We start from the raw sequence: 17262 nt of genomic DNA, 5'->3' as shown, positions 1-17262 counted from the left end.
AAAAAAAAAACAGTACCAGGACATTCCGGCTCACTGTTCACACTGTGTGTAGCTGGAGCACATTCTGCTTTCACTTTACAAGCTGGCAGGTGAGATGCTAAGACCCCGAGCTGTAAGAAATACCAGTTGTAAGCTGTGTTATGTTTGTTCATGAATAAATCTATCTTCACTGTTGAACAGCTGGACTGTACACAGATTAATCCACTGCCAACATAACCACCCAGCCACCGTTCTGCCCAAGAGCTGTTTACTGTCTAAGTCATGAAAATTACTTCCAACACCTATGAGAAGGTTGTGAAAAGAGAAACTAGTTCCCATTGCAGCCACTCACTTCAATTTTTAAAGTGTGCCTGAGAGGTGGGATCTCAGCGTGCTCTGTGTCAGTTGAACCCATGACTTCAACAACATTACTAACCACTGAGCCACCATGCTGCCCAGGAGATTATTTATAGGTAGGTTATCAATATGACTACCAGCTGCAATGGCAAGATCATGAAAGAGAAAGCTAGATGCCCAAGGCATCAAATCAGTTCTTCGATTTTAATTTCTGAGATTTTAATTTCTGTAATTTCTGAAGGGTACCTGAGAGGTGGAATCTCATTATTGTTAGTCAGAGTTGAACCAATCACTCCAGTGCTAACCACTGAGCCACTGTACTAGCTGGCAACAGCCGCTGCATTACCTGGCAACTGCCCCTGTGCTACACTATAAGCATCACCAAGCCACCACCATGCATCACTGTAGAAATCAATAACCTCCCACTTTGCTTCACTGTAGACATCCCCAAGCCCCCCACCATGCTTCACTGTAGGCGAGGGGTAAGCTGGGACCAGCTCCCTCTGAAAGTGCTTCACACAGATGCCAGACGAAGAGGTTGGGGTGCCGTGGTGGAACAAACATATTTTCAGGGACTATGGTCCTCAGACATAAGTTCCAGATCTTCCAACCTGAGGAAATTAAAGGCAGTAGAGGAAGCACTGGTAGCTGCCTCATCTCTAGTCCAAGGCCATCATATACGTGTCTATTCCGACAACATGATGACCGTGGCTTATCTTCGTCATCAAGGGGGCACGAAGTATGCCAGTCTGAAGCTAGTGGCAGCTCGGATATTTCTCTGGGCTGAGAAACACCTGCTTTCAATCTCCGCAGTACATTTGAAGGGGTCGGACAACACCAAAGCAGACTTCCTCAGCAGGAAGGACATACATCCTGGAGAATGGTGCCTGAACCAGAAGGTTTTCCTATCCTTAACTTCGAGATGGGGGACCCCGGAGGTCGACTTATTTGCGAATGCCCAAAACGCAAAGTCAAAAACATATTTCTCCCTCAGCCCCGTGCATTCATCCATGGACCTTCAACTTGGCTTACGCCTTCCCACCAATTCCGATGCTGTCAAAAACGCTGCAGAAAATCCGGTCAGACAAAGTCACAACAATCCTGATTGCCCCATTGTGGCCAGGTCAGAGCTGGTACAGCGCCTTGAGGGGAATGACCGAAGAAGGTCCCATACTTCCTCAAAGAACCGACCTCCTTGTTCAAGGTCCCCTCCTTTATCCGGATCTCAAAAAGTTGAACCTAGCTGCCTGGCTACTGAAACCAACATACTAAAAGCCAGAGGTCTCTCAGATAGTGTTATCCAAACTCTCCAAAAGAGTAGAAAACCGGTGACCGATGCCATATATAACAAAGTATGGAAGAAGTTCTCTTCCAGGTGTCCTCCCAGTGTCCCTGATCCCTTCCACCCAAACATTTCTCAAATCTTAGAATTCCTCCAGAAGGGTCTAGATCTTGGGCTCTCCCCGAGTACTCTAAGGCTATGTGCACACGTAGGGAGGGTCCTCTGCGAATTCTCCCGCAGCGGATTTGATAAATCTGCAGGGCAAAACCGCTGCGGTTATCCCTGCAGATTTATCGCGGTTTGTTTTGCGGTTTCCATTGCGGGTTTACTCCTATACTATTGATGCTGCATATGTAGCAATATGCAGCATCAATAGTAATGTTAAAAATAATTTTAAAAAATGGTTATACTCACCCGATCTCCTCGGCGCTGAACGCGGCAGTCCAGTTCCAAAGATGCTGTGCTAGAAGGACCTTCGTGACCTTCATGTGACCGCGACATCATCACAGGTCCTGCTCGCACAGCAACCCTGCGACCGGACGGCCGCGTGCAGCGCTGAGAGGCGAGTATATCATTATTTTTATTCTTTTTTTTTTTTTTTAACACAAATATGGTTCCCAGGGCCTGGAGGAGAGTCTCCTCTCCTCCACCCCGGGTACCATCCACACATAATCTGCTTACTTCCCGCATCGTGGGCACAGCCCCATGCGGGAAGTAAGCAGATCAGTGCTTTCCTATGTGTGCAGAATCGCCGCGATTCTGCACAAAGAAGTGACATGCTGCGGAATGTAAACCGCTGCGTTTCTGTGCGTTTTTTCCCGCAGCATGTGCACAGCGGATTGCGGTTTCCATAGGTTTACATGTAACTGTAAAAGCAATGGAAACTGCTGCAGACCCGCAGTGTCAAAATCGCTGCGGTTCCGCGGTAAAAACCGCAATGTGTGCACATAGCATAAAAGTTCAGGTATCGGCCCTTAGTTCCTTTTTTGACCAGGATCTAGCTGGCCATCGCTGGATCAAAAGATTCATGACTTCAGCAAGTAGACTACGTTCTAGTCTCCCTAGTCGGGTCCCTCCCTGGGACCTAATTTAGTACTCTATAGTTTAAATCATCCACCCTTTGAGCCCTTGTCTTCTCTGCCCCTTAAAATCCTAACACTTAAAGGGGTTGTCCACTACTTTCAGTTAAGCCCCCAATGTATCCCCCTGGGGCCCCTGATGAATTGTGTAAATACCTTCCGTTGCCAGTTTCGCCTGTGAGCGGCGCTATGCCGGTGCCTGAGTCCGGGTCACGTGACCCCCAGGCTGCAGCCACCGCTTATTTCCGCTGACGTCACGTCAATTTCCAGACTCTGGAAATTGACGTGACGTCATGAGCAGGTGTGACCCAGCCTCAGTCAGCAGTCACTCATCAAGGGCTGCGGGGCTGTGCTGGGGGAGGGCGGGGCTAGGCAGGGATGCGCGGGTGGGGCTAGGCAGGGATGATTGTGCGGGCGCCGGGGGTCTGCGTGCCGGCGCCGGTATGTGCGGGGGTCTGCGTGCCGGAGCCGGTATGTGCGGGCCGGCGCCAGGATGTGCGGGCGGTGCTGGGGTCTTCGGTGGGTTTGCTGGCCGTGCTGGGGTCTGCTGCGGGGCTGTGCAGTGGTGGTGGCGGCGGGGGTGTCTCTGTGTGCAGGCTTCGTCCGATGGGACTACAAGTCCCATCGGGCTCTGCCTGCTACAGTGACAGTAAGTGACACATTAGCCAATGATGGGACAGTAGTAGTCCCATCATCCGGCTAATGTGTTGAATGTAAAAAAGAAAAAATAACACATACACATATACAGTACATACATACATACATACAACACACACCATGTGACATGTAACATGTGACAACATGCGTAAACATGCAACATACGACATGCGACATATGACAACATCCGACGACATGCACCATGCGATGACATGCAACATGCGACAACATGCAACATACGACATGCAACATGAGACGACATGTAACATGTGACATGCACCATGCGATGACATGTGACAACATGCACCATGCGATGACATGCAACATGTGACAACATGCGACGACATGCACCATGCGATGACATACGACATGTAACGACATGCGGCGACATGCAACATGCGGCGACATGCAACATACGAAATGTAACATGCGATGATATGCGGCGACATGCGACATGCAGCATGCGACATGCTATGACATTCAACATGCGATGACATGCAGCATGCGACATGCGGTAACATGCGATGACATGTGACAACATGCGACGACATGCACAATGCGACGACATGCAACATGCAGCGACCTGCAACATGTGACGACATGTGACATGCACCATGCGATGACATGTGACAACATGCAGCGACATGCACCATGCGACGACATGTGACATGCAGCATGCGATGACGTGACAACATGCAGCGACATGCAACATGCAACGACATGCACCGTGCGACATGCACCATGCGACGACATGCAACATGCGACGACATGCAACATGCGATGACATGCAGCATGCAATAACATGCGACGACATGCAATATGTGACATGTGACATCATGCAACATGCGACGACATGCAACATGCGATGACATGCAGCATGCGACATGCAATGACATGCACCATGCAACGACATGCAACATGCCACATACAGTACGTACATACATACAACAGACATACAGTACATATAACATAGAGTACATACTCACCATCACTTGTCACTTTGATCCCCGAAGCCAGTGTCATCTGTAAAAAATATTAAAATAATAAACAAACACTATACTCCCTGATCCGCAGAAATCCAATTAAAAGGAGTGTTCCTCGACGATCTCCCGTGGAGAGCAGGAGCATCAGCTGATGCGACCGCTCTCCAGGGGCTCCAGGAATACAATGATGGAAGGTATCCTTCCACAATGTATTCCTCACAATGTATTCCTACGCCCTGTGAGAAAATATGCATCGGGCCGACGTACTGACACACCTTGTGAAATTTGTGCACGACGTGGGCAGCGGATTCAGTTTTTCAACGCATCTGCTGCCAATTCTGAAGTCCGGGGAGTAGGGGGCAGAGTTTTGGCCGCGCATGCGCGGTAGAAAATGGCAGACGCGACGGACAAAAAAACGTTCACTTGAACGTTTTTTCGTGCCAAACGGTCCGCAAAAACACGACGGATCCGTTGCACAACGGATGCGAAGTGTGGCCATCCGTCGCGATCCGCCGCTAATACAAGTCTATGGGTAAAAAACGCATCCTGCGAGCACATTTGCAGGATCCGTTTTTTTCCCAAAAAGACGGATTGCTAAAAACGCAAGTGTGAAATTAGCCTTAGAAACATCGGCCTTTCTATTATATATCTATGGATATATCGATCTATAGATATATTTATAGATAGGTGTTGTGGATTCTGTTGGTGGGCTCCCTCTGGTGGTTACTGCTGGTACTGGGTGACTTTGGTGGGTTGCGGCCTTTGGTTTCCACCTGTCCATCAGAGGCTGGGTGTTTCCTATTTTACCTGGCCTTTCTGTCATTTCCCTTGCCGGCTATCAATGTGTTCAGATGTGCTCTGTTTGGTTCCTGCCTACCTGCTCCCAGATCTTTCAGGATAAGCTAAGTGCTGATTTTCAGTTGTTTGGTTTTTGGTCCAGCTTGCTTAGAATGTCTCTATGCTAGCTGGTTGCTCTAGTGGACTGAGGTTCTCCCCATGTGCCATGAGTTGGCACATGGGTTCTTGTAATCTCAGGATGGTTTTTTTGATTAGGGTTTTTTGCTGACCGCTCAGTCCCCTTTTGTATCATTCTGCTTTCTAGTTTTCAGCGGGCCTCTATTTGCTAAAGCTATATACATCATCTCTATGTGTGTGCCTTCCTCTCATTTCACCGTCAATACATGTGGGGGGCAACTATACCTTTGGGGTTAATTCCTCTGGAGGCAAGTGAGGTCTTGTTTTCTCTGCAGTACTAGTTAGCTCTTAGGCTGGTGCGTGGCGTCTAGAACCAACGTAGGAACGCTCCCTGGCTATCTCTAGTTGCGTTTGTCAGGCGTAGGGCAGCGGTCAGCCCAGGTTCCATCACCCTAGAGCTCGTCCGATATTTGTTATACTTTGCTTGTCCTGTGCTATCCCTAGCCATTGGGGATTCATGACAGTATAGCCGGCCACAAAGTGTTAATTGTTTGGGCTGAAGCAGGAGGAAAAGAAGTGTTCAAGGAAAATTTTTTTTTTTTTTCCTTCAGAGTTTTGCTGCCTAGCCCTTAATTGCTGTCTAGCTGCTTCTTACCTCCTCTTAACCCTTGAATGGCTCTGATCTTAGCTGTTTATCATGGATGTCCAGAGTTTGGCTTCCAGCCTGAGTAATCTCGCGGCAAAGGTTCAAAACATACAGGATTTCGTTGTTCACACTCCCATGTCTGAACCTAGAATTCCTATTCCAGAGTTTTTTTCTGGAGATAGATCTACCTTCCTGAATTTCAGGAACAATTGTAAATTGTTTCTCTCTTTGAAATCTCGCTCCTCTGGAGACCCTGCTCAACAGGTCAAGATAGTTATATCGTTCCTACGGGGCGACCCTCAGAATTGGGCATTTGCATTGGCACCAGGGGATCCTGCGTTGCTCAGTGTGGATGCGTTTTTTCTGGCATTGGGATTGCTCTATGAGGAACCTAACCTAGAGATTCAGGCTGAAAAGGCTTTATTAGCCCTCTCTCAGGGGCATGATGAAGCGGAAATATATTGTCAGAAATTTCGGAAATGGTCGGTGCTTACTCAGTGGAATGAGTGCGCCCTGGCTGCAAACTTCAGAAATGGTCTTTCTGAGGCCATTAAGGATGTTATGGTGGGGTTCCCTGCGCCTACAGGTCTGAATGAGTCTATGGCTATGGCCATTCAGATTGATCGGCGTTTACGGGAGCGCAAACCCGTGCACCAGTTGGCGGTGTCTTCTGAACAGGCACCTGAGACTATGCAATGTGATAGAATTCAGTCCAGAAGTGAACGGCAAAATTATAGGCGGAAAAATGGTTTGTGTTTTTATTGTGGTGATTCAGCTCATGTTATATCAGCATGCTCTAAACACACAAAAAGGGTTGATAAATCTTTTGCCATTGATACTCTGCAGTCTAAGTTCATTTTGTCTGTGACTCTGATTTTTTCACTGTCTTCCATTTCCGTCGATGCCTATGTGGATTCAGGTGCTGCCCTGAGTCTTATGGATTGGTCATTTGCTAAACGCTGCGGTTTTAGTCTAGAGCCTCTGGAAGTTCCTATTCCTCTGAAGGGAATTGATTCTACACCATTGGCTATGAATAAACCGCAGTATTGGACACAAGTGACCATGCGCATGACTCCCGTTCATCAGGAGGTGATTCGCTTCCTTGTACTGTATAATTTACATGATGTACTAGTGCTTGGTCTGCCATGGTTACAAACTCATAATCCTGTCCTGGACTGGAAAACAATGTCTGTGCTAAGCTGGGGATGTCAGGGGGTTCATGATGATGCACCTCCGATTTCTATCGCTTCATCGACTCCTTCGGAGATCCCTGCGTTTTTGTCAGATTATAAGGATGTTTTTGAGGAGCCTAAGCTCAATTCGCTCCCTCCTCATAGAGAGTGTGACTGTTCTATAGAATTGATTCCTGGCAGTAAGTTCCCTAAGGGTCGTTTATTTAATCTGTCACTGCCAGAGCATACTGCTATGCGGAATTATATTAAGGAGTCCTTGGAAAAGGGACATATTCGTCCATCTTCGTCCCCTCTGGGAGCAGGTTTTTTTTTCGTGGCAAAAAAAGATGGTTCCCTGAGGCCTTGTATAGATTATCGCCTTCTGAATAAGATTACAGTCAAATACCAGTATCCATTGCCATTATTTACTGATTTGTTTGCTCGCATTAAGGGGGCTAGGTGGTTCACTAAAATAGATCTTCGTGGTGCGTATAATCTGGTGCGGATAAAACAGGGTGATGAGTGGAAAACCGCATTTAATACGCCTGAGGGCCATTTTGAGTATTTGGTAATGCCTTTTGGACTCTCCAATGCTCCGTCAGTCTTTCAGTCCTTTATGCACAATATTTTCCGTGAATATCTGGATAAGTTTATGATTGTGTATTTGGATGATATTTTGGTGTTTTCTGATGACTGGGAGTCTCATGTTCTACAGGTCAGGAAGGTGTTTCAGGTTTTGCGGGCCAATTCTCTGTTTGTGAAGGGCTCAAAGTGTCTCTTCGGAGTCCAGAAGATTTCTTTTTTGGGGTACATTTTTTCTCCTTCTACTATTGAGATGGATCCCGTTAAGGTTCAGGCTATTTGTGACTGGACACAACCTACATCTGTTAAGAGCCTTCAGAAGTTCTTGGGGTTTGCTAATTTTTATCGTCGGTTCATTGCTATTTTTTCCAGTATTGTTAAACCTTTGACTGATTTGACTAAAAAGGGTGCTGATGTTGCTGATTGGTCTCCTGCGGCCGTGGAGGCCTTTCGGGAACTTAAGCGCCGGTTTTCTTCTGCTCCTGTGTTGTGTCAACCAGATGTTTCACTTCCTTTTCAGGTGGAGGTTGATGCTTCCGAGATTGGAGCGGGGGCGGTTTTGTCACAGAGAAGTTCTAATGGCTCGGTGACGAAGCCATGTGCTTTCTTCTCTAGAAAATTCTCGCCCCCCGAGCGCAATTATGATGTGGATAAACCGGATCGATGTCCACCGGAAAGACTGTTTGTTCCGGATGATTGGACCAGTAGAGTCATCTCCGAGGTCCATTCTTCTGTGTTGGCTGGTCATCCTGGAATATTTGGTACAAGAGATTTGGTGGCCAGGTCTTTTTGGTGGCCTTCCTTGTCTAGGGATGTGCGTGCCTTTGTGCAGTCTTGTGAAGTGTGTGCTCGAGCTAAGCCTTGCTGTTCACGGGCTAGTGGGTTGTTGTTATCTTTGCCCATCCCGAAGAGGCCTTGGACGCACATTTCCATGGATTTTATTTCTGATCTCCCGGTTTCACAGAAAATGTCCGTTATCTGGGTTGTGTGTGACCACTTTTCTAAGATGGTTCATTTGGTGCCCTTGCCTAAGTTACCCTCCTCCTCTGAGTTGGTTCCTTTGTTTTTTCAGAACGTGGTTCGTTTGCATGGGATTCCGGAGAATATCGTTTCTGACAGGGGATCCCAGTTTGTGTCTAGATTTTGGCGGACGTTTTGTGCCAAGATGGGCATTGATTTGTCTTTCTCGTCTGCATTCCATCCTCAGACGAATGGCCAGACGGAGCGAACTAATCAGACCTTGGAGACTTATTTGAGGTGTTTTGTTTCTGCTGATCAGGATGACTGGGTTGCTTTTTTGCCACTGGCCGAATTTGCTCTTAATAATCGGGCTAGTTCTGCCACGTTGGTCTCTCCTTTTTTTTGTAATTCGGGGTTTCATCCTCGTTTTTCCTCTGGTCAGGGGGAATCTTCGGATTGTCCTGGAGTGGACGTGGTGGTGGACAGGCTACATCAGATTTGGAATCAGGTGGTGGACAATTTGAAGTTGTCTCAGGAGAAGACTCAGCAGTTTGCTAATCGCCGTCGCCGCGTGGGTCCCCGACTTCTTGTTGGGGACTTGGTGTGGTTGTCTTCTCGTTTTGTCCCTATGAAGGTCTCTTCTCCTAAGTTCAAGCCTCGGTTCATCGGTCCTTATAGGATCTCGGAGATTCTTAACCCTGTATCTTTTCGTTTGGATCTCCCAGCATCGTTTGCTATTCATAATGTGTTCCATCGGTCATTGTTGCGGAGGTATGAGGTGCCCGTTGTTCCTTCGGTCGAGCCTCCTGCTCCGGTGCTGGTGGAGGGAGAATTGGAGTATGTTGTTGAAAAGATCTTGGATTCTCGTGTTTCCAGACGCAAACTCCAGTATTTGGTTAAGTGGAAGGGTTATGGTCAGGAGGATAATTCCTGGGTGGTCGCCTCCGATGTTCACACGACTGATTTGGTCCGCGCCTTCCATAGAGCTCACCCTGATCGCCCTGGGGGTTCTCGTGAGGGTTCGGTGACCCCTCCTCAAGGGGGGGGTACTGTTGTGGATTCTGTTGGTGGGCTCCCTCTGGTGGTTACTGCTGGTACTGGGTGACTTTGGTGGGTTGCGGCCTTTGGTTTCCACCTGTCCATCAGAGGCTGGGTGTTTCCTATTTTACCTGGCCTTTCTGTCATTTCCCTTGCCGGCTATCAATGTGTTCAGATGTGCTCTGTTTGGTTCCTGCCTACCTGCTCCCAGATCTTTCAGGATAAGCTAAGTGCTGATTTTCAGTTGTTTGGTTTTTGGTCCAGCTTGCTTAGAATGTCTCTATGCTAGCTGGTTGCTCTAGTGAACTGAGGTTCTCCCCATGTGCCATGAGTTGGCACATGGGTTCTTGTAATCTCAGGATGGTTTTTTTGATTAGGGTTTTTTGCTGACCGCTCAGTCCCCTTTTGTATCATTCTGCTTTCTAGTTTTCAGCGGGCCTCTATTTGCTAAAGCTATATACATCATCTCTATGTGTGTGCCTTCCTCTCATTTCACCGTCAATACATGTGGGGGGCAACTATACCTTTGGGGTTAATTCCTCTGGAGGCAAGTGAGGTCTTGTTTTCTCTGCAGTACTAGTTAGCTCTTAGGCTGGTGCGTGGCGTCTAGAACCAACGTAGGAACGCTCCCTGGCTATCTCTAGTTGCGTTTGTCAGGCGTAGGGCAGCGGTCAGCCCAGGTTCCATCACCCTAGAGCTCGTCCGATATTTGTTATACTTTGCTTGTCCTGTGCTATCCCTAGCCATTGGGGATTCATGACAGATAGGTATATCTATAGATACATAGATGTATCTATCCATACATCTGGCTGCTTTCACACATCAGGTTTTTGCCGTCAGGCACAATCCGGCGAGTTTTGTAAAAAACTGATCCATTTTTTTCCGCCGAATCCGTTTTTTTTTTCTCAGAGTTGTATTAGCGCCGGATTGCGCCTGATGGCCACACGTTTCATCCGTTTTTTTGCCGGATCCGTCAAAAAAGCTGTTTCCGCCGGACGGAAAACACATACAGAAGAACGTTTTTTCTGTCCAGCAAAAAAACGCACAGCGACGGATCCAGCAAAAAACGTATGAAACTGAGATGTGAAATGATGAATCCGGCCTCCGAATCCGTTTTTTCATGCATGTTTCCATTCAAATCATGCACATTTTCAGTTTATTTATTTCCAAAAACTGCATCAAAGCTGCGCAAAAACCGCACCAAAAACTGCATCAAAACTGCACCAAAAACTTTTTGGTGTGGTTTTTGCGCGGTTTTGAAGCAGTGTTGATGCAGTTTTGGTGCAGTGTTGATGCATTTTTTTAATTCGCTTTTGGTGCGGTTTTTGCACGGTTTTTATGCATTTTGGTGCGTTTTTGAAAGCTAAAGATGTATTATTGATCAAAAAAAAAAAGATTTGTGATGTCATTATTGTCCAACCTCCTCTTTTACATTTGTCCAACCCACACTCTACACACAGATAGACAGACATATAGATGATAGAGGAAATGGATAGACAGATCTACATATAGATAGATGCATACATCTATCTATTCCTATATCTATCTATAGATATATCTCGATAGATATATCTATTGATAGATGTATGGATAGCGTAGGGTGTGTGTCCACTTTCCAGATTACATCCGAATTAGCTGCAGATTGGATGCTGCGTACTTGTAGACCCATCAGATGATGCCTGCACACACACACCCCCAAAGACCCCCCGCACAGTCCCGCACACACCCGAACAGCCAGGCACACACCTGAACAGCCAGGCACACACCTGAACAGCCCGGCACACTCCCGAACAGCCCCGCACACTCCCGAACAGCCCCGCACACACACGAACAGTCCCGCATACATCCGAACAGCCCCGCACACACACGAACAGTCCCGCACACATCCGAACAGCCCGCAGACCCAGCACACACATACACGCACATAGTCACTGCCCACATTCCGCCCACACACTTCCCTCCTCCCTAACTGCAGCGTTTCTCAGACCCACATCTGCAGCAATACTGCAGATCTTTTTTACATCTGCGGTTTTGCTATGGATGTACCCGACTCAGTGCAAGTCTATGGGTGCAGAAACGCTGCAGTTCCGCACAAAAGTGACATGCTGCGGAAAAAAAAGCTGCGTTTCGGTGCGGCTTTTTCCGCAGCATGTGCACAACAAGTCTGCAGCTCCCATAGACTTACATTGGTTGTGCACTACACTGCGGATTTGATGCAATTCTGTGCAGCAAAAAACCCTGCGGATCTGCAATCAAATCCGCAACGTGTGCACAGCCTTAGCATTTAGGGAACCTAGCAAAAAAGCCAAGCAAAAAACAAGTGTGGGATTGCAATTTCATTGCACTTTGAATTTTTTTCCCATTTTCCGTTACACGACATGCTAAAACCAATGGTGTCGTTCAAACGTAGAACTTGTCCCGCAAAAAATAAGCCCTCACATGGCCATATTGACGGAAAAATTATGGCTCTGGGAAGAAGGGGAGCGATAAACGAAACAAAACAAAAAAGCTCCAGTGGTGAAGGGGTTTAGAAACATGGATATGGACATATCTATGGAAATAGACATAGATGAATACATACAGATATATCTATATATCTATCTATTATCTATCTATTATCTATCTGTGTGTAATGGAGTGTGGGTTGGACAAATGTAAAAGAGGAGGTTGGACAGAAATGACATCACAAATCTTTTTGAAGATAGAGGAGGGAGGGGTTGGGGTGTGTTTTGGAGTGGGTGTGCCAGGTGCAGAGTTACAGGCGAGTGCAATGCATCATGGAACTTGTAGTATTAGAGCACAATAACTCAGGAAAAAGGAAGTTGTCGATTAACCCCATGAGAGCTGGATCCAGCACTAAAGATGTGCTGCTACAGCATGATAAAAGGTAATATTGCTAAAATAAACACAGTAGATGTTTTCAGTGGCACATAATAGCAAGATTTATGAAAAAAAAATTTAAGTAGTGGACAACTTCTTTAAGACAGTGTTCCTGGTCGCAATTACCACAGCTAGGCGCGTAGGAGAGCTGCAAGCCTTGTCAGTGCAAGAGCCCTTCCTATCCATAAACTCTGATAGCATAGTCTTACGACTAGACCCCGCCTTTGTGCCCAAAGTCATTTCAGATTTTCATAGGGGTCAGGATGTGGTTTTGCCCTCATTTTGTCCAAATCCTTCCAACAAGGAGGAAAACTTCCATACTCTGGATGTCCGCAGGGTAGTACTCCATTACCTAGAGCAGTCCAAGGCTTGGAGGGTCGACCAGAATCTATTTATCCAGTTCTCAGGACAGAATAAAGGGAAGAAAGCGGCTAAGAGCATGATTGCAAGTTGGATAAAACAAGCCATCTGCCTTGCATATTCGGCAAAAGATCAACCTCCGCCGATCTCGCTGAAGGCCCATTCTACCCGGTCGGTCTCCACATCATGGGCAGCAAGAGGGAACACCTCTTCAGAGCAGATATGCAGAGCCGCCACGTGGTCTTCTGTTCATACTTTCATCAGACACTACAGGCTAAATTTCGACAGGGATCTGACTTTCGGCAGACGTGTTCTACAGGCCGTAGTCCCTCCCTAAAGAAATTAACGTTGGTATAACTCCAAGGTGACTGTCGTGGAAGGTGACTAGAGAAAATAGAATTAGACTTACCGGTAATTCGGTTTCTAGGAACCTTCCACGACAGCACTAATTTCCCTCCCTATCTGATATTCACTGGATGTTTCCTGCACTTTAGTGGCAACTATTCATGCTACTATGGCCAGAAACAACACTGGAGTTAGCAGGAAGGGGAGGGTTATTTAACCTCTGTGTTCCTGTCCCCTATTAGGGCGGGGAGACATCCTCCCAGCTGACTGTCGTGGAAGGTTCCTAGAAGCCGAATTACCGGTAAGTCTAATTCTATTTTCTCATTTTTTAGGAGACATCGGGGGCTTATCTACAGCATTACAGAATGCTGTAGATAAGCCCCTGATGCTGGTGGGCTTAGCTCACCTTTGATTTTGGGGGTGACAGGTTCCCTTTAAATATTCACCTGATGCATCAGCTGACTCTCGGTGATAGAGCATTCTATATTAACCAAGCCTGGAGGAAGGAGCTCTCTGGCTGCTGTGGTGTTTCAGCTGGTTTCATGGTCTGGGAGCTTTTCATCTGCTGTGCAGTGCTTTGCAGCAGAGAAGGCTATTAAGCTAAGTTTGGTGTTTTTGTACTTTTATGTCTTCTGTTTGTCACTGTCCCCTGTGTTCTTCCATCTGCAGTAATGAGGCTAGCGCCCTTGCTGGCCATTGCAGTGGTAGGTGACAGTGAGGGATGAGGTTCCTGACGGCGGTGGGGGGAAGGACCCACTTAGGGCGTTAGGGGAGTGCAGGGTCAGTCTCAGGTTTGAGCAGGAGGTGTCCATCCCTCATTTCCCTATCAGTAGGGCCTTCCTCTCCCCATTTCCATCCCATATTGTGTGTGTGTGTGTGTGTGTGTGTGTCGTGCCGTCCACTGATCTACCCCGTTACATATTGTACATATTGTGACAGGCGGCCGCAGGGCACAGCACTTTGTACATGGCATCATACATATGTATTTGCAGGACTGGATTGCTTGACATAAATATGGCAAAAATGGTAAACTGGGAAGGAATACCCAATTTTAGCATTTAATTATTGTGATATCAAATGTTCTGTAGGTTTCTTATATAATCTCTGCTTCAATCCTATCTATCCATAATGCTTCCATCACCCATCTACATCATCTATCAGCCATCCATCTTATGGAGCACAGTGCAGCTGTAGAGGACCTGACTGTTGTCTCTCGGGGCCCATTTCGTCCCTCTTTCTCCCGCAAACATTTATACCAGTTTCTCTTTGCTTCTCTTGACACCACTGGGCATGAACACGACTGATGGAGATGATCTTGTTTGAAGCTGCTTCACACCTCTTTCCTATTCATCACATGCGCCGTGTTGTGCACACGCTGCAGCTGGCAATAAGACATAGTCTGCAAGAAGGACATGCTGGAACTCTGATTAGCAAAGTGAGGAAATTGGCTATTGCTGCCAGAACCCCTAAAATTGATTCCATCTTGAAGACACTTTATGGAAAAGGGGCAATTGTGGTTCAAGCACCTATTTAATGATTGAGCAATTGCTTGAGCTGAAACCCTTCCTTGTAGATATGGCCAAGCCTCAGGTAAAACTACATGAAGGTCAATGGACACAGGTGGCTGAATTGAAGGAATTACTTCATCACCCATTTACAATGAATAAAAAGTTACAAGCTGAGAATTTAACTCCTGGCATTTTTATAAAGGAGTGGAACAACTTGTTGTTTTGTCTGTCCCAAAGAGGAGGTATAATCGCAGATGGCATTGCTGCTTCAATGAAACGGAGAGAGACATTGCTATTAGAAAGTAAAATTCTTCTGGCAGCTGTTTATGTGGACCCGAGTCATCGTATATTGCTGGATGATTAACAGCTTACTAAAGGAAAAGAATCTCGGATTGAGGTAGCAGTTAGGATGTGTGGGCTACAGAATGGCCAAGAGCAAGAGGGCTCAGGTCCTGCCAGTGCTGCTGCTGCTGTTCCTTCATCCTCATCAGATGGGGAGTTTGTTTTCGACAAGTATTTGGACGACATGGAGCAGGCAAAGCGTTGCTGCAGGGAAAAAGATTCCACTCCCATAGAAAACAGATTGACCATATTTCAGCAAAATTTTTCACTTGCTCTCAAAGAAGTAGAAGAGTTCAATCGTTCATCAAAACTGACTGTGCACAAGGCAATTCCTTTACATCCTGAAATTGTTAGAGATGTTTCCCATGTGGTTACCGTTTTGCCACCAGCCCAAGTTAGTGTAGAGAGGTTGTTCTCTAGCCTTAAAATATTTAGGTCAGATGTGAGGTCATCTATGAAGGAGGATCTGATGGAGGCAATACTATTTCTCAGAACAGATTCATAGACTGCACAAATGTCATTCAGTAAGTTTTTGTTGAAAACTGTTTTTTCCACTTACTGCATAGTGTACGATAAATTGTAAATATGCAAGTTTTTTTGTTCTAAAGTTGTATTCCAATAAATATATTTTGTGTTCTATCTAAATGGCTTGATTATTGTGTCATAATAATGATTAAAAGCCTGATGTTACCATTTTACCACAGTAAATTTATCACTTAAACTTAAACATGAGCCATGTATGAGGGAGTCAGAGTCGTGTAATTGGATTTAACGTCATGGAAATTGAGGAGGCAGTACAAGAAATGTGGTGCACTCCGCATGGAAAAAAGGTGCAGGCTGAACATAGTCACAGTGTCTATAGAAAAAATTGGAAAAATGGAAATTGAGGAGTCGGAGGTTTGGCTTACCGACTCCACAACCCTGATTTTGTGTGACTGTGTGGGTTTCCTCCCATGTTCTGAAGACAGACCTGTAGGAGATATGACCCCTGATGGGTGCAGTGATGTCTGTAATGTGCTGTACAATCAATATGCTTATTTATTATGCTTCATAAGAACGGTCTCACTTTGCAGACATTATTGCCCCTCCAGGACTCACATCCTATCAGTATGTCTTGAAGTTGAGCTGCTCATACTCTGCTTCATTCATTGTTTTTGAGACCGTCTGAGAACGCAGGGCTCCATTATTTCCAGACAGTCCCATAGACAATGAATGCAGTGGAGGATAAGCCCGCATACCTCTGCTCCATTCAAGAATGGGATGGATCTAGGACACTTGTGCACCGAACTCTGGAGACCGTGTCATGGAGATTATAACGTGATGTTTTCTAGTACGTGGACGTGTCAGAAATGTCCCACAGTGAACGGCCGCCCTCGACGCTCTCTTATCTGAGAACAGAGACTACAAGCCTTTTGTTCCCATCTCATAGATCGGTGCACAGCCTGCTGTTGCTGGTGGTTAAGCACCCATGGGGCAGCATGGTAACACTGTTGCTTTCTTTTTCTTGTTGCTGTTTTCATTGGTTCAGCTCTGACCAAGAACAATGAGATTCCTCCTCTCAGACACATCTCAGAAAATGAAATCCGTGAGCACAAGGGAACCTGCTCTTCCTTTTCATGACCTGTCGGTGGGCGCTGATAGACATATTGATGACCTAACCATCAGGTAATTCTATTCAGTGGTTAGCTCAATTACCTTTCAATGCTTGGGTCCTTAGTTCAATTCTACCTCTCAGTTGTACTTTAGAAATTGAAAATGGACCTTCTCTAGTTTTTCCTGATCTTCCCATTGGTGCTGGTAGTAATATCAATGTCTTTACAAAGGTTATCCTCCAAGGAGCATGGTGGTGCAGGGGTAAGCACTGGTGCTTTATAGCATGTGAGTCCTGGGTTCAAACCCCACCATGGGGAATTGGAAAAGGACCTGCTTTAGTTTTTCCTGATCTTCCCATATGCACCGGTAGTAATATCAATGACTTTCCAAAGGTTATCTTCTGAGCAGCATGGTGGCCTAGTGGAAAGGACTGGTGCTTTGCAGCATGGGAGTCCAGGGTTCCCCAAAGGTTGTCTTCTGAGCAGCATGGTAGCCCAGTGGAAAGGACTGGTGCTCTGCAGCATGGGAGTCCATGGTTCTAATCCCACCATGGACGACATCTGCAAGGAGTTTGTATGTTCTCC

At 46.4% G+C, this 17262-nt stretch overlaps 1 protein-coding gene across 6 annotated transcripts in view; it reads left to right on the top strand.

Moving 5' to 3' along the window:
- The window catches only part of PIEZO1 (piezo type mechanosensitive ion channel component 1 (Er blood group)), a 175283-nt gene that overhangs the window by 121109 nt on the left and 36912 nt on the right, over nt 1-17262 (top strand). The gene's annotated exons all lie outside the window — the stretch shown is intronic.

This window comes from Ranitomeya variabilis, chromosome 2 (genome assembly GCF_051348905.1).
Source record: "Ranitomeya variabilis isolate aRanVar5 chromosome 2, aRanVar5.hap1, whole genome shotgun sequence".
NCBI lineage: Eukaryota > Metazoa > Chordata > Amphibia > Anura > Dendrobatidae > Ranitomeya > Ranitomeya variabilis.
This window is presented reverse-complemented; position numbering and strand designations above follow the sequence as displayed.